The sequence below is a fragment of the Planococcus citri genome, chromosome 3 (assembly GCF_950023065.1).
Source record: "Planococcus citri chromosome 3, ihPlaCitr1.1, whole genome shotgun sequence".
Classification (NCBI taxonomy): domain Eukaryota; kingdom Metazoa; phylum Arthropoda; class Insecta; order Hemiptera; family Pseudococcidae; genus Planococcus; species Planococcus citri.
Window position 1 is genome coordinate 42,655,015 of NC_088679.1, and position 18,912 is coordinate 42,673,926.

Below are 18,912 nucleotides of genomic sequence, written 5' to 3' on the forward strand. Positions count from 1 at the left end.
TATGAAAATTCCACACCGAAATGAAAAGAATTTTTTTGAATATTAATTAATGCTATACGAGTACTCGTAGAACGATGAATCGTTAACATTGATTACCCTATATTCGTTTAATGGCTCGCGAGATTAAATTTATCTATGTACATATGCCATTTCTCGCGATGTAGGTACGCGTATTGATTTAAAAAATTGAACTCCTAAATTCGATTAAATTGCATCGCGAAATTTACTCGACTTTTACGAAATCATCTCGAGCAGATGATGCCATTTAGGTATGAAAAATTCAGCAGCATCTTGTTAGGTAGGTATCTACGTAGAACAACTGATTTAGTATGTAAGAGGACTGGGGAGTAATAGCGGTGCAGATATATTTTGTGTTTGAGAAATTTATACAGGTAAAATGTAGTAAACATACGACAAGAAAAAAAAGCAAAATTTTAAAACGTTCTTATATTGCTGCGCAAAAAAATTGGAAAAAATGATGTACCTACGTAATTTGATTTTTAACCAAAACAACAAAATGTAACAAACAATTTGTTTCAAATAGATAATATTCCAATACATCGATTTCGCTTTAAATATAGGTACATTGTGCGGAGGAAAAAATATTTCTGCTGGTTCTTAATTATAAGTTGTATACCTTTGGCACACGAGTCTATGTTTATGCTTTACACTAGAATGTAAAATTACTCATTGGCTACGTAAATGACAATGGCAAACATTTTTTCTACTCCCACATTTGACAAATTATAATTTTAAACTATTTTTAAATGTATATTCACTCTTACGTGAAATCTTAATCGAACGTGAGATATTCAAAATGGCAACTTACCCAGTATTGCAGATTTTCTCGATACAATAAAACCGATATTTTTCTTTATGTAATATTTCTGTAAGAAAAAAAAAACTGAAAATTATTTCCAATTTAATGAGAAAGATATGTATATAAAAATTGAATGCTAATTTGTATAATTATCCAGCTAAATATGTAGGTATATATACCTATAGTAGGAGTAAAGCACACGAAACAACGTATTAAGCATTTTTTTTAATTGAAAATTTCATTTGAATAATTTCGTAGGTAACTTAATACGAGAACAGTCGAGCCGAGCACTCGAGCAGATTCATAAAACGTTTTTTATTGCGCACGTAAATTACCCGGATCAATTCACTGATAACGCAATCGTTTGATTTCAAGGTCATTAATTCATTTATAATTTTTGGAAATTTTTTATTTTTAATACGCAAGTAGAACTACGAATTTATTATCAATTGTTTTATGGTGAAAACAAATTTCAGCTCCAGCAAAATTCATCGATTGTGAAATCGGTACCTTACTAAATAGTGCACTCGCAATGTAAGTAGGTATATAACTACTTAAATAGGTACCACTATCTCTATTGAGACACCCATTAATGTTTCCAGAGGGAGGAAAAACTTGAGTAATTAACTAACAATTAATTTATCGAGTTAAACGTATCGTAGCTTTTAACCACAAGTTGATATGTTAACTGGAGGGTGTACACGATGTTTAAAGGATGTTTTTAGGACAATATTAGCATATTGTTTTCGAATCAATCAACTATGACGTCTTCAAAAACAAATAGAGCGTTTAATCAAACGATAAGCATAAATCGTAAATTACATTCGTAGACTGCGCTATACGATTTTAACAATGGTATGTAACTATACGATAATTTGATAGGGACCATATTTTGTACGTATGTGTTTGCTCGTGTCGGATCTCCAAGAAGGTAATATTCTGAAATGGGCAAGCACCTATCATAAATAGTTTAGTAAAAAGAGGATTATCAAAAAGAAAGAAATAGATATACTTAGTAGGTATTTAAATAGGTAGAATGTTTAAGTCATAAAAGTTTAACACTTTTTGTTTCAAATTTTAGAGTGAAAAGCCAAAAATTTGGCAATGGCATTAACATTATAAGTAGGCAAGCAATGCAACAAGTACGACGTAGGTACCTAGGACCTACGTAGTTCAAGACACCAAGTTTAATAGATAATTTTTAAAATGAGAAGCTTCATCAATCAGAGAGGAGTATGCATATGCAATATATTATATGTAGATACTGGATCAGGCACTTACGATATGTGGGATTATTTTTTGTCCCATATTTATCATTATAATGCGAGAATAGCAGAAGGGGGATCGAGAAGGTCAAATTATTCGTTCATATATTCTGAAAATTTAGAAGAAAAGGGCCAAAAATTACAATGCAAGTCGTGAAATGACGAATTTAAAACGCAGTTGAGTTAGATTTGTGCAATTAAAAAAAAAAAAAAAAAAAAAAAAACGTGATTTTTTGACACTAAACATTTATGTACATACAATATACATCATAGGTACGTAGTGCACTTTTATGAGTAATCTCCAATTTTCAGATCTGTATAATTTAATCTGCCTGTTTGTCCTTGAGGAAAAAAAAAATGCATAAAAAATATAACACAGTATTCTTTTTTAGCAGCGAAAAAACTGGGCAATGTCTTTTCTGGTTTACAAGAAATTTTCAAATTGAAAAACGTAATTTCTAAATTCGCAAAGAACTGCGTGATTATGCATTCTCGGTTTTTGTCTCTCCACTAAGAGAAAAAAAATCTAATCCGCTCCACTAACTTCCCTTTTCTTGAAATAATAATTTAAAAATTCAACATTAAGAATTTTCTCTTAAAACTTGAGCATATCTAGACCAAAATTTAGAGGGGAGCGGGCAAAGTCAATGTAACTCAATGCGACAACCACCGGAAGCAATTTTTCATTGTAGGGGTCTTGAAAATCTACATTCCAATTTGTAGATCTAAAAACGTGGAAAATGCTAAATTCAACCTACATATTTGAATTTTTTCTGATTTTTTTCCTAATTTCTTCAATTCAGAGACCATTTTGGAAAAAAAGTTGAAATTAAAAATCACCCAAGATGGTTTTAATACGTATGTACTTAGTTGAAAGTAATGATTTCAAAACATTTATATTTTAATTTTTGATCATTTTTCAAATTTATTGGTTTAAAATTCGACTTCTTGCTTGCGACAGAAAAGATTGCACACAATTTTGAGGCACCAAAAAACATATTTTCAAGGTCAACTAAAAATGTAAAGCAAACTTAAGATCATTAATGAGAAGAGGTCGCATGTGCCTTATACGTATTTGGTGCTTCTGAAGTTGCTTAATCGAAAAATAAAGGAAGCGCCATCCCAAAATGCTCAAAAATAAAATTTTAAAATTTTCAAGCACGAAACTTGGGATAATTTTTGAAGACAAACGAAGAATATTTCCGCTAAAATGGTTCAGACAGTTGGAAAATACACTTTTAAAAATTCAAAAACAAAAACAAAATAGTTTAATAATTATATTCTTGTGGCGTTGGACATCAATTCTGTCGAAACTCTTGAGGACGACCAAAATAAGCTTAAGTAATAAAGTTACCTACTGACAGACATTTGTAGCCACTTCAAAATTCCAGACTATTTCTCCACCAATTTTTATTTTTGGATATTTTTTAAACTGTTGCCCCTTAAATTGAATCACTAGACAAATTCCAGAGAAATCAAATATCCACCGAATTAAAATCATTCCTTTTCCCTCTAGGTATGTACACTAACGGGTGACGATAAATCAAGTTTCATTCCAATCGGTAGTGGTAAAAATCAATGATCGATTAACAATTCAATTCAACGTAAAAGCCAACTATGTAAGTGAACTAAAGGTTCATTTTTCATTTTTCTAATATCAGAACGAAAACGAAACGTGCGCACCGTAGCTATACGTATCGAGCTACCTACTCGCGATAATTTCGCTCGAAAATTGCAATTTTATTCCACAGACCAGCAAGCTGCACGCGTCTTCTTTTCGTCTATAAAAACGTCTAGTCCGTCTCATCGATTCATTCATTATGAAATATTACTATACATCTTGTCAAAACGAAGAGGGAGAGCACGAGTAAAGGTATCTAATTGAAATATGTAACTAGAAATAATAATTATTTATTCATAGTGTAGGTACGCTAGACTAGTTAGGACGTTTGATTTCAAGGTCAACTTTATAGTATACTATACTAACGAGATGTGTATTTTACGTATCTATCGTTCGAAGCTATAGTGTCGGCTTCGCAGGCACAAACAATTCGTTCAAGGACTCTTCTCAGGCTTGTTTATAAACATTGGGCCAATTTTTTTCGCCATTTCGAGCCGTAAACGTGATTAATATTTGTAAATTGTAATTAACCGGTAATTGACGGAGAAGATTACAGAGAATAGTTACTTATTAATGGCTGAGCGCGTTCGCTCAGATTGTATACACTATGAAATGAAAATTTCATCGGTAGCTGTACTATTAACCTTAACACTGGAAAAGATTGGGTTTTTATTACGAAATGTCATCATAATCTAATATTATACGTGCGATTAATCATCTCCAGCCGTATAGCGATAGCGAGAAAGCCATCTCTAGAGCATCATCGCTTACTGGAATTTACGACACATGAGTTAACATTATGCAGTACCCTATCTAGTATTTCGTCAGACCGCAAACATCTCTCGGTATTTCCGGAGTAGATCTGCTAGGGTAGGGCTTATGAAAAATTTCCTACGAAAAAAGTCATCTATCTATTTATCTTATCAGTGTTAACGTTGGCCAAAAAACTCATCGTCGCGTCGAATCGCACAACAAGGTTTCAATATTTGGTAGGTAGGTTCCTATTCATGAAACGAGTACAAGCATAATGTCTATATTATAAGCCTATATGTATACGATAATTATCTACGTTTACTAAAATTTAAAAGACGAAAATAATAATTGTCATTGAAATAAGGAAATTGCATAGTACGAGAACGAGTTAGAGCGACAGAGAACAAATTTTAATAAAAATGACGTGACCGAATTCGTTAAAAAATCTACCATAAAGTATAACGATGTGAATCAACTGGTCCGGAAAGAACAAATTAGAATTATGTTGATATAGTTACCTACTAGTAATGCGTAAAATCTAGAATGCTACACGTCTTCATTTCATTCCAACATCATTGCCCACCATTCACGGAACACTGTATCTCGTTTTTTTTTCCAAAAGGAAAAACCCACGCAGATTTTTTATTCAATTTTATCAACTCATAAGCCTGTTCGGCAGGTAGGTACACGGAGAAAAAATATTCGTGATTTTTCATTTGGAATAACCTTGAAATTGAAATTCTTTACATTTTTGATTAAAATAATGCAAGTTTCAAGTGTGAAGTAGAAATTCCCCCGAAGATAGCGAGGGATGGGGTGAATTTCTTAAACTTCATTTTAAAAAGTGCAACTAGTTGAATTTAAAGCCACGAAGTGAACATTTCGCCTTAGCCCTTCCTCCCAAAAAAACAGGCGGGGAGAATATGAAATTACGTAACACAAGATTTGTCTTCATCAGTCAATTTTTTTAAAATTTTTGGCTTCAACTCTTTGCTTCTCTGTGGACTTGACCCTCGAAATTGGCACAAATTGGAACTTAATATAGGAGATCATCTCCATGTTTGAAATCTCTGCTCCCAATGCTCTCATCCTACCTCCCTCCCGGCTTCCACCCTCTCTTCGCACTGCTTATCTAGGATAGAAATTTTTCAAACTTGTTCCAGGTAAACCCTCTCAAGTGAATTAAGTACCCACAGTTGGATATTTTGACAATTTAATTAATTCTTTTCTCCCCCTTCCCATTCTTATCAAGGATAACGATTTTGTAAGACCATTTCAATGGAGCTGCCCATCCACTGGTTTTGATTTTTGTCGCCTTTTGAACAGAATCCTCTGGCTATAGGTCACTGAAATCAGGCAATCAAGGAGAGTTCTCCGTTCATCCACATACTTAGGTACCTACCCTATAAAGTGGGCGCAAGTATTTTTGATCAATGAAGAGCTGTTGTTCCTTCAGAACCAACTCCTTTGGCTTTAAAATTCATCAAAATTGGGTTAATTTTTTTAAAAATGTTGTTGAGTTTTTGAACGTTGATCAACGTTGGTCAAAAAATTAATTCCACTGCGTTCCAAAATATTCTCCTCGTTTCAGAAAAGATATTTTTTGATTTTGCCATAATCAATGAGTAACGCTCGGGAATAAAATATTTTCAGAACACGATTTCTTTCGAAAAATATGTAGGTACATATTTGCAAATTTTCAACCACTTATAGGTAAATAAACCCTTGACCGAACGCCTATGTTGGGGCAGAATCTTAAATATCATCTTTTGGAACTGAGCCTCTCTGAGTAGGCTCTTTTTGAAAAAAATATATGTAGGTACCCATTAAAATAAATAAAAAAGTTTTTTGAGCATTTTGAAAAATTTTGAGCTCAAATTTGGGTCATAATTTTGGGAATTTTGTAAAGATACTTTTACATGAGTGGATGTTAACGATTATGGAAAATTTTTATGATCATCTTTTTTTTTTGAGAAAAGATTAATCATTTTCAAGTGACATATGATCGTTTTTTGATATCATATGTATAATTTTCGTAGATATCTAAGCGATATCATAAAAAAGTACAGCGCATGTGCTTGATAAAATGTTGGAAAAAAAGTGCAAAAATGATTACCCATATTTATATTTTATTCATAAGCTAATTCTATCATCACTCAAAAAAGAATTCTGAAAAGTGTATCATATTGTCCCTTATCTTATCAAACATGTGCGTGGAAAATTTCAAAGAAAAATCTTCAAACATGCGCAGCAGAGGCTAGGTATGCATATCCAACCAATGTAACCATCAAGATTTCTTAGGAATGCAAAATATTCATAAGTAAATAGGCGCTATATCTGATACAACTTTTGCAGGTGATGTGATTTCAAGCACAGAACAAATTATAACTACACTTTTCGCATCAATTGTATACCTATAGCTATAGCTAACGTACGCTCATTTTCATTCGTTTTTTTTTCTTCAATTTTTATCGCTCGTACCTATTTGTATTAAATCACGTGGAGCGACACAATGGGTGGTATTATTGATAAACTAAACATTTAAATCGGGTTCATCACTTATCCATTTTAACAACTCCGAAGTCGATCACATATCGAATACAATTCGAAAATGGATCCAATTGAGAAATAAAAATCGCACCGTTCTAGTTATGGATTAATTAATAAACTATCCGCTCATCGCATCGTAAAACGAATTTATTCGCTTGAAATTTGAACTTGATCCAATTGGGTGAAATTGAAGGTTACAGGTGTCAGTACGTATACGTAAGTATAAGTTAGGTAGCCAGTGCATCGAATACAAACTTCGACCGGTGGCTATGGAGCTGTAAAATTGTCCGAAACTTACAAATTGATATACTTTAGGTCATATACGCAACGTGTGTATAGATTAGACCATCCAATCCGATGATGCAATGAAGGTTATCATTATGTATAGGGTCTTATACGAGTAAGTACGCGTATTCGTAAGTATAAGTATATTATACTTTGCGATACGGGTTGAAAATTTATTTATCTTTCCAACCAGCCTTGTCAACCTTATCTTTGGCGTACCTATAGCTATGTTGTCAACCTTCTAAAAGCAGCAGACACCTGTTTACTAAGTTAACGATGGTAAATTCGAAATTTCGCCCACGTTCGACTTGAGGAATGCTTACCAACCCTGGGTAGGTAGAGGTACCTATATCGAATTTCCCAATGCTGGAATATCGTCAACAAACGAGCTGAAAATCACCTTGTGTGTGCGTTTCCTTTGATAAAATTACCTGCTCACTGATAAATTGGTTGCCCTAGTTTTAGCCCTCGTCGTCGTGCTATTCGTTCAATTTAGATAATTCGCATCGACATAGACACATTTCCCAATCGAGTTGGGATCAGCTGGACTTATTGTGAAGCATAAGGAATCGCAGGTGAGGGCTATCTCTAAATTATAAACCTTTGTAAGTACCTACGTCAGTATAGGTACATATAAGATAAGATCTATAGTAACACAAACATGTTGGTTATCCCTCCTCATCATAATCAATTGATTTGTCAAGTTGCAGACGTCTTATCCTTATTGTGACTTACTCAAACTTTTAAACTTCAATTTGAAAAAATTTTAAGTCATATTTCATGACAATTGCCAATACATACACGAGTAACACAATACATCGAAAATATACCACCTCCTCTTCGAATTTACATGTAATGTCATAATTTTGAACCGTGGGATCGCCATTAATCATTAATATGTTTAACGTCGAACGATAACGATTATTTTGTTAACCAACGGACGTAGGACTACCACCACGCAGCGGACAGATATCACGTCTAAGGCCGACAGGCAAAAGTTAATCGGTATAATAGAAACAAGGTTACTTGATGCGCATCCATCTAGCATGTATGTACATAGGTATTTGATATTAGGTGCCCACACCTCACGGATTCTTATTTTACAACGTATTATTTCAGCACTGTGATGATTCTCATTCATGAAAAATACACAGCTTACGCGATTTCTGCGACAAAAACAATGTGTTTGTGTACACGAGATACTCTCTAGGTCACAACTGATTGATTTTTGGTCGCGTTTTGCTCGATGAATTGTTTCAGGAGTTGATGGGATGCAATTCGTTGGATGATCAATGAGGTTACAATGCACATTTCATTATCATCTGAAATTGGCTGATTTTTCAATGTAAAATCTTCCTCGATAATGGCAGCTGAAAAAGCTGGCAGCATAAAACAACGATAATGACAACAATTGACTTCGAAGCACCAATTTCAGCTACTTCGATACCAAAATCAATTTAAATTTCAAAAATACGATACGAATAAAAATTCGCCAAATTTTGAAGTGAAACGAGAGTAATTGTCAGGTTTAGCTATCGTTTTTTCGTTTAGATACGAGTGATAAGCGCTGGCGCCTGTGGGAGACTTTTCAGCAGGTACCTACCTATGCTTACATGGTTTTTGGATGCCCTTTGTCAAGGACAATACTGACGGTGGATTATTTGAGAAGCAGAATTGTGATCATTATGAACGTAATTGCCAAAAATTTTCAACTGAAAAATTCAACTCATTGGTGTTTTTAAATTTTCCTATATTCATAATGAATTTTTCCCTAATTTTTCGAAGATATCAACAATTTTTTACTTTTGAAAAATTATTATTTTAAAGAATTTTTGCACCAAGTATATCTAATTTGAATTTTCCCACTTGAAAATTAATTTAGTGATATCATTAAGGCCATGAATTATCCTTTCTCATTTTTTGGCACCGTCCAGCCCTTTAGATATTGTTTTCGATCAATTCATTCTAAACTTTAGTACACACATTCTATTAACATTTCGAGGTAAAAGTAGGTAGGTAGGTGTAGGTACACTTATAAGAAAGGTCATGTGGAATATATTCTTTTGGTAAAAAGCTACTACCTAGCTATAGTCCTTCATTAAATGCTAGAGCATCATTCTTCTATCAGAAAATTTAAAATTTAGCTATTAACATCACTCAGCTTTTTTCCAAATCCCTCCTCTTGCACTGAAATCCTTTCAGAATTATTCCAAAAGACTATATATCACGTCCTCGCCGGCAACTGTTCAAAAATCGTGATAAAGGACGTAAATAGCATTCCAAGATCAATTAGAAACTCTTGAGAATATAATTAAAATATCAATATACAGCTCGTGAAAAGTTTTGAATATATCGCATCGTTAAACGTTCGTTATTGAAAATTAGAAACAATGTTTTAAAGGTCGCATACGTCAGCGTCAGTCAGTTAATTATACGTGGAGTAATTTTCAGGCGACTTTTTTCGACGGTTACTGAACTTACTCGTATTCAAATTTGCCAACTTTTTAAGACTTCTTTTTTTTTTTTTTTTAAATCAAAGCTATTACGAAACGTGTCTCACAATATCATTTTTTTTACGCTCAAGGTCAAATACATGATGCGCGAAACGCGTAAGTAATTTCATATTTACGTTTGTCGAATCAAAGAACCATGATCATGCACAATGCAATATAATTCTACTGTAAGTGTATTTTTCACTCGATTCTAGGTAATCCATTTGATGTAGGTACAATGCAGTTGTGTGTTTGTAATTATAGGTCACCATGTCGTTGTGTATACAGCGATGAGGCACTTGCGGTAGGCTATAATAATTGGTTGAATGATTTTCTTCGGTGACCTTGCTATCGCACCAGGAAATTCTGAATTTTCTCAAAAAAAAATCACGTACACGTGTAAAAGGTACGAATCCTAAATGCTCGCTGATATATTAAGTATTTATAGGTAGGTATAGGTACTTATTTCACCTAAAAATATCTACCTATGCCTAAATTTAAACAAAATATTATTATCAATTCATCTGAAAGTTTAACATTGAATTGTAAAATTTTAGCCACTCTACTTAAGTACTTTCACGAGGTCGTGATAAAGAAAAATTTTTTTTCTTTTTTTTTCCTTCAAGTTACAGAGTACCTACCAACCTACCTATATTTGCAGGTATTAATGGAAATATATGACGTCAGCAAAGTTGTTTTTTAAAGGCTATCGGACGGAAAAAAGATAATATTACAAGGGTAAAGCGTGTAAAAAAAGACAGAAAATTTATACGCAGAAGGATAGCTGTCAAAAACCATCACTTTACCGGCATAATGACGTCATTTCTCAAATTATTTCCTTTGATAAATGTTGAGTTATTGCTGCACAAAATTTTAATGACGTCAGTAAAAGTTCAAAAACCGTAATTCCATTTCCTCGGAAAAATAAAGCGAAAAAATACCAGCAACGTATTCCGAATTTCGTAACGAATTCGAGCACAATATCGATAAAACAAGGCAAAAAAGAATATTTTTTCACAAATTCGTATAACAAATTGAACAAAATATTTATCAACATTTACCAAAATAATAAGACTGCATTCGCTAGTTGCAAATATAAATATTTGGGATAACGTATTTCAAATTTGATAAACGATTTGCATTATTTCCTTTCAAAATTGTTAAAGTACCTACCTAAGTAATTATCAACGTATCAGCGTTTCAAATCAGTTGGTAAAAAATTTGGTAGGTATTACTTAAATTATGGTTTAGAGGGAGGAAGAGGGGTATACTATCTAAATTTGAATCAGTTAAAATTTTCATGGATCAATTACTGGATATTCGTTCTTTATTGAAAAAATTGGCAAAATTGAGTTGCTCGCAAATCAATAAAATTATCAAATCAGTAAAATAGAAAAAAAAAATGGAATCTTGTCTCAATGAAATAGCGAAAATCCAGTCAATTTTCTTGAAGAAATCAATCAAATTGCGTCATTGAAAAATCGATGAAATTTCACCATCACGCCACTGAAAATCGCAGAATGAATAAATAGGTAACCGTAAGTCATTTTGAATAAAAAAAATTCATCATTATCAATGATTCAATCAGAATAAATTGCAATTATATCTACGAAAGTAGTCAGTGAATATTATTCATTGAATTAGTATACATAGTTTTGATGAAATCACTGATTCATTATGATAAAAATTACTGGTTGATCTTGACAATCAATTAATCGACCACATGATCGATTGTTAGGTACCTATTGATTTAATCAAAATATCACAGAATCATTATTGCAGTTGATCAGGAGAAATTAGGCCATCAATTCAGTTTCAGGTTTCAAAAATCACTGGGTCGTTGCTGATTGAATCAAAGAAAAATATTCAATTAGAATGATATTACTTTTGCAATTCAACCATATTGAAAATTATGTATTATTTAAATCACTGGTTATGATAAATCCCCCTGATTGATAAAATTAAATTGATTTAGTGGTTTTATTTTGCGGTCTTGCAATTATAAAAATGCTTTATTTCGTTAACCGTTCAATTTTGTCAACTTCACCGGAAAAATTGAAAAAAATTCCCGTTTGTGAAAATCTATTGATTTAAAGGGCAGATGTGTTTCTTGATGGAAAACTTGAGAGGGAAAAAAATATCACTAGATATTAAGTATATTTTTTTAGCTCCTAACTTTGAAAAAATTTGTGTTGGTGTAAAATATTGCTCATGCTTCATACTTCCTTTAGTGCGGCTTCATTATAGGTGCAGTGATATTACAAGGTATAAATTCACAAAATGAGCCATTTTTACCTAAAATGTTAAATAAGTACGTGGTTACCTAAATAGGTAGGAACTTATTTTTTTTTTTTAAATTACAAATGAAGTCATCAAAAATACTCTGACTTTTTAACATGTTTCAATATCTCAACTTGTATAGTTTTCTAAAGAATAATGTTGATGAATAAAAAATGACCTCGATGCAAGTGTATCGCTATTCATAATAAATATGTATTCTACCTCGTGGATAATTCAACGAAATACATTATAAGGTAAAATTGTGGAATTAGGTATTCATTCATAAACAATCATGCAAGTACTAAAAAGTCGAAACAGCAGACTTATTTCAATTCTCAACCGATAAAATAAACGTACCTATATTAAAATTAAGTACTAAATGATGGACAACTCTAAACGAAGAAAATAAACATAGGTAAGCGTGCATACCCCCCTCTCCCTTCATCAATAAACGAGAAATGTACTGGAGCCTCGTTTTACAGCTTACAAAAAATGTTCGGTTCAATTTACTTAATTATTTTTTGGAACTCGTATAGGTAGGTAAATAGCTAAGTACCAGGTAGGTGCCTAAACTAGATTGAAAAATTAAAGTGTTTTCGAGAAATCACTTTACTCGAAATTGTATTCTTTTTTTGATTTTTTAATAAAAATAACGATTTAAAAAAAGATTAAGTATGTAAATTAATCGTATTCTACATTAGGACTTATTATTGAACTTGCGAAACAAAATAATGTACATATTAAAACAAATCCCATAGGTTTGCGAAACAAGCAATTAAATTTTTAATTTACCTTCATTAAATATGTTATTGTTGTACCTACCCGCAAAGGGGTATCCCGACGCATCTTATAATTAGAACAGCAGGAAAGTGTACGCGAATATACGATAAACGCCACTTTCAGAAATTACAAACGCAATGCGATGGCTAATTAGAAAAACGCGAGAAAAGTAAATTTCGAAGAAAGTAAGCGCTACGAAAAATCACAATAATAAACGCGTAAAAGAAAATCTATTCATGCAGAGGCCAACCACTTATCGCTGATGGCAAAGGGGAGTCACTCAACTTTTCAAAGAAACATATTGTCAACGAGTCTGGGTATATATTAACCGGTTCACATTACACATGCAACCAGTTGTTGCTCGGTACTCGGTAGTCGTTCAGTGACAAATTGAACTTGGTAATTTTTTTTTACGTAGAAATGATTTTTAAAAAGCGATTTGCGTACATTAAACGTACAGACTAATAATAAGTACATATATGCGCTGCATTTCACGGTATTTAGCTAGGTACTCTTTAACCCATCATTTCGTGTAAAAAAGCCAGAATATGATCTTTGATGCGGGGAAATTTAAATGTTTTTCATTGAAAAATGATATAGTTTATGAAATTGACTGACATGATAAGCAATAAATTTGGGTATAGGAACCATTTATTTAATCGTGATTTAAAACAAAACGAAAAATTATTTTCGTTATCAATTTATTATCACCGCTGATTATTTGTATCTTCCTACTACGTATGGTACACGGTGATCGTATGAGTATTTAATTTATTCGTTTCAGCGATCATCTGCGTTCTAACTTACTGATTCGCCATTTCAATGTTAAAAAATTCCATTATTTGAATTTTTTCGTTCTTTTTTACATTTATCCGGCAATAATAATTTAATTAACCTCGTTTCTTTCAACGTTAAAAAAATTCCACTGGGTATTCAAATTTTTCTGTCCCTTTTATGCGCAATTCAGCATTATTGGAGAGCTTTACAATAGAAATTCCGTAATTAAAATACCTACCTACCTGTGAAGTTTTAAGATTCATTGTTCGATCTTTTTCTGTGTTTGTCGAATCATCAAATTTTAAGCTATCATTATTTTTCAAAGAAAACAGATATGGTTTCGAGAAGTAGGCAAACTCTTCTGAAAAAGTCGACTTATTCCTCAATTCCCATGTTATTAAATGTTTTAACCTATTTACTTTTTTTCTGTTTACAGCTACGAAATCCTAGTTCCAATCGTTATTTAAGGCAAGGGAAATGAATGGGCTATCGCCAATCGAGTCTTTGAAATCTTCAAAGTGTCTTAGGTCTTTGTTAAAGTACAAATTTATTGTTAAGACTGACTCTATTCAACTTGTAAAAATATCACCAAAGTATGTATGTAGGTACCTACTACCTACTTCCTCAAATCAATTATTTTTTTATCAGTTAATCTTCTCCATTTTTTGAAATTTTTTTCCCATTCCCCATTCCTCATTTTTTCCCCAAATTCGTCGCCTTCTTCGCCCTTCCTTTTCAGTAATGATTTGAAATACAAAAATTCACTCCCCACCAAAAGTCGTACCTATCGCTAGATTTTTTATAGCCTTCCGTGCTTTCACATTGGAAATTTGTTCCAGTTCCATCGCAAAAGAATCCCCCTTCAGATTTGTCTCATTTGAATAGCAAAAATTTACTCCTTCTTATTTCTGATAATTTACTGGGTATTGAACAAAAGACTCTTTGAACTTTATGATTTTAAAACTTGTCATTTAAAAATAATGCTTGCCTTATACGTGTAACGAATAAATGAAGAACATTGCAGGCAACGATTTTAAAATTAAAATAACCGCAGATAAATAATGAAACTATGTTGACGAAACATCGAGCTTTCTCTCTAGACAAAATTCAATTTTAACTGCGCAAGCGCAATATTTGAACTTGAAATTTCAGTAGAGCGTTTTGCGCATTCAGTAACACTTTTTAACTCGATTAGAAAACTATTTCATCGCTGTTTTCAAATACTTGACCTATTACTTCAAAACAAAAATGAATGATCGGTTCACTGAATAAACAATTTTTTCATCGCCTGGAATTTTGGCCTTTTTTAAAGCCATTTCAAATTTACTGTTGTAGAAGATTGGAATTTTAAAAAAAACGAATATTTTTTAACCCTTATTAAGAACTGAATCGAGTTCTAGAAATGTCGATATTTTTCAATTGAAATCTACCTATGCAAATATGGGATGGAAATTAAATCAGTGGCAGACCTATTAGATGATTTGATACAAATGCAAATCATCTATTTGATTGAATCAATCCAGTATCGTCATCTGCGCACATACGTATCAGCAATTATTGTTCTTAGGAGACATGAATTAAGTTTTAAAAAAAAATTAAAAATCACCATAAAACCACGTGTTTACCCAGTGCCTTGTGAGTATATGTAGATACCTTGGCATTCAGAACATGCTAATTCTCACTAATTCTTTCAGTTATATTATAGAGATACACATATATTTGCATTTAAATGATCACGATCGTAAGTTGGGCAATGTAATAAGAAGCCACCAAACAATTATATAGGTAAAAAATTAATCGAAATCACAATTTTTCTCATTTACAATTTATTTTAGCCTATTGGAAAAATTTACAGGATACAAATTTTAAAATAGTCCATTTTTTAAAACCTCAGTACCCCAGGCCCTAGGAAATAATTAATCACCATTAATGATTTCACTTTTTTTACTCGAGACTCACTCGCACAACTTTGAGATGATACGCAGTATTTGAAATACACTTGAAATTTCTAAACACACTTGTAGGTAGGTAAGGTACTAGGTACTGCGTTCACAATCAATTTTTAGTAGACACTTTTAGATAAGGAAAATTTTAAAGACTGTTGCGATAAGGTTTATATAACGATCGTAAAAAAACTTTCAAGATTTATCTGTCTGAATTGAAAAATAAAATTTGTTGCGAAAAATAATTTTTTTTCAAATCCACATCGCATCAGTGTTGCCATTTGTATGATTTATACGAACGGTGAGCTGTCGTTTGATGAATGCACAAAACATGTAAGCTATCTGATGTTTCATATTTCAACACATGCGCATATGCTCGTAAATTTTTATTAACGTGTAAAAAGCTCGATTACTTTTCAAGGTCGCCATACTGGCAAAATCAAATTCTAACAATTCGCATCGGTTTCGAATTATGTAGGTGCTGTTCTAACCCTTTTTTTACGTGGAAAAACGAAATATTCTTCTAGAAATTTATTTCTAAGTATTCACATGTTTCTCGTATAAAGATTACATTTTACTCATAAGTTCGGTCATCTGTATTGAACCGAATTGGGATAAATATTTTGAAAAATTCGACAAAAAATTTTACGAGGGGGTTCACCAATTCATTTTTGAAAATTAATTTTTCCATTTAAGATCATCTACCTACGTCATGTTTATATCAGGAATAAAATTCAATCAACATATGTTCCAGCTTTTCTCCTCGACGACTTGAGCTGCACCAATAAATATTTACTCAGAATTTTGAACTACTAGATAATTATTCTGAAATCGATATCGATAAACAAAACATATGTATACAAATTACGTAATAAACATACGTATAGGTGAAATATACTAGGTACGGAAGTGGTAAAATTATTTATTCTCTGGGTCGAATAATTACGCAAGATTGCTCCATTTTTTTCATCGATTAAGTTCCATCATTCCTCTAATAAGGTAGGTAATCTTAACACATATGTCAATTGCGAATCCACTCGTCGAAACGTATTCAGTTCAAGGGCACACTGTTGTCGTGTGAAATTGAAATCATTTTTGTCATTAATTTATCGTAAGATGGGTTACCTATACTACATATTAAACCATCGTCACAAAAACTTTACAAAGGAATTTCAATCAAATGGTTCCTAATATGTCACAAGTTTGGCAACATTGCTACGCGATTGAATGAACAGGCAGATAGATACTACATACATAGGTGGGTACCTAGCTTGTTTAGTGAACTTGAGCGAATAAACCTCCCCAATATAAAATGCATTCGAGAAAGAAAAGAAAATAATGAAAAAACCGTTGACGAATTCCGAGACCAGTAGATATAAATAATTTCAGCACATCATAATCGCATCGAATAACCAAATGGTTGTAACGATATACTAATTCGTTTATCTTATCATATTTAATGAGGCTTCAAAACCCTGATAAATAAAATAGGAGAGTCTGGCACTAAAAAAAGGAAAGAAAGAAAAAAACGCGAACGTTTCTCAATGTAGGTAGGTAAGTAGGTAGGTATGTATTTCATAATCGGAAACATAATTTTCCAGGAGAATACGATTCAATTTTTGCACGTGTCAAAAAAAAATGAAAAAAATCTTCAAAAAAATCATCACGTGCAGGTAAACTGCTTTTTGAACGCGAAATCATTCGCAAGACGTGTAATTATGAAATAGGTCACGAGTTCATACATGGACTCAAAGAATGACCTTCATTACAGCGACCTTCAAAATGTTAATTTCAAAAACGTCATCGAAAAGGCTTCAAATACATTTCAAACATTTTCAATCGCAAAAAATTGTATTTAAATATTTCCCAGAACACCGTACAATAGAAGAATTTTCGAGTAAATTAGTGATAACAGTGGCCAATAAATGATAATTTCATTTTGTACAGTGTCAAAGTTGCACAGGTGCCAAAAATTTCTACTGCTCGATTACCAGAGCCTATTTGTTTTCACAATCCACCTACCTACCTGTTCGTAAATTTAGAAAAAAAATAAAAGTGCCTGATACCTATCAATTCAAAAAGCTTATTTTAAATTTCACAAAACTAAGAAAAAAATGATTGAACTGCACAGTGAATTTTTGTATTTTAAACAGCTGATAAAAATGATGAATTACATCACACTATTGCTACCGAGAAAGAATGCAAAAAAAAATTGATTAGAAAGATTTTTCTGGAATCGAATGCTAATTTACCAGCAACCATTAACCATTATCATTATCGATAGTTACAGTCAACCAGCTCGGATTCGTTATCATGCATCATAGCGGTATTTTTATCATTTCACTTTTAAACGTTCTTATTCGTAAAAATATTTTCAAATTTACTCCGTTGAAAGAAGCATTAGCAAGCTATACGTACATATTTAATAAAACATTGGAAAAAATTCAACTCACCAATCGCTCCAAAATCAGCTGATTAGATTTGAATACTGTTGAACGGGGATTTGTGGGGAAAACGAATGAAAACACAAATAAACAATAAATAAATAAATAAAAAACAAACAAAACAAAACCAAAAGAAACGAAAAAAAATTAAAACAAAACAAGAAATAAAAACGTACAAAAATAGAAAACTTAACAGAGGGGGATATCAAGAATTTCGAAACTTATACGCGAAATTTGAATCCGTATATTCGCGAGCACAGTCCCTCCACTTAGAGATCCAAAGCAGTAATAAAACACCAACGCGAAGCACAGAGCTCTAGTAGCGAAGAGAATCCGATAAAATACATTGCCTAGTACACGAAACGTAAATATAGCCCACTACTGTGTTATAAACGCTTTGACGTCACACACTTTTCTCTTGACGTCATACTGAAAACGCTTCGTTATTCGTTTGTAATTCATTTTACGTCATGCAGCCTTTGGATTGAGGGATGCAACTTCAAATTGTAAACTTTCATATTACAGAGATAGGAGAAAAAAAAAGCTAAGAGAAAATGACGAATAAGTACCATACGGAAAAAATTAAACCATCGGTATGGAAAATAATGAGAAAAACACATCGTTGATTTTTTTTTTGCAAACATACACTCCCCCGTGTAGATGGTAGGATTCAAAATCAAGGTCAAAGACGGAACTTTCCCGTTTTGGATGCTTACATTCCGTGACCTGAAAACAACAAACAATAGGTAGCCTACTTCGAGTTGAAATTTTCGTCTCGCATTTTTTTTTCAACTTTTGCAATAAAGATGCTGCGAATACATAGGCCTAATGTAAATTTTACAAGACTAATGGATTATTAATTAATTTTGAATTTATACGTAAGTATTCGTGTATTCAAATGC

General features: G+C 32.4%; 1 protein-coding gene across 2 annotated transcripts in view; it reads right to left on the minus strand.

The window, feature by feature from the left end:
* The window catches only part of Tob (Transducer of ERBB2), a 42,548-nt gene extending 24,187 nt beyond the window's left edge, over positions 1-18,361 (minus strand). Inside the window, exons 1-2 of one of the 2 annotated variants that reach the window (XM_065354123.1) lie at positions 18,020-18,361; positions 830-887 (exon numbers count right to left, since the gene is read on the minus strand). The gene's annotated coding sequence lies outside the window, so the exon portion shown is untranslated. The remainder of the gene's footprint in view (positions 1-829; positions 888-18,019) is intronic. The other variant, XM_065354124.1, reaches the window with a different exon arrangement.
* Between the last annotated feature and the right edge of the window lie 551 nt (positions 18,362-18,912).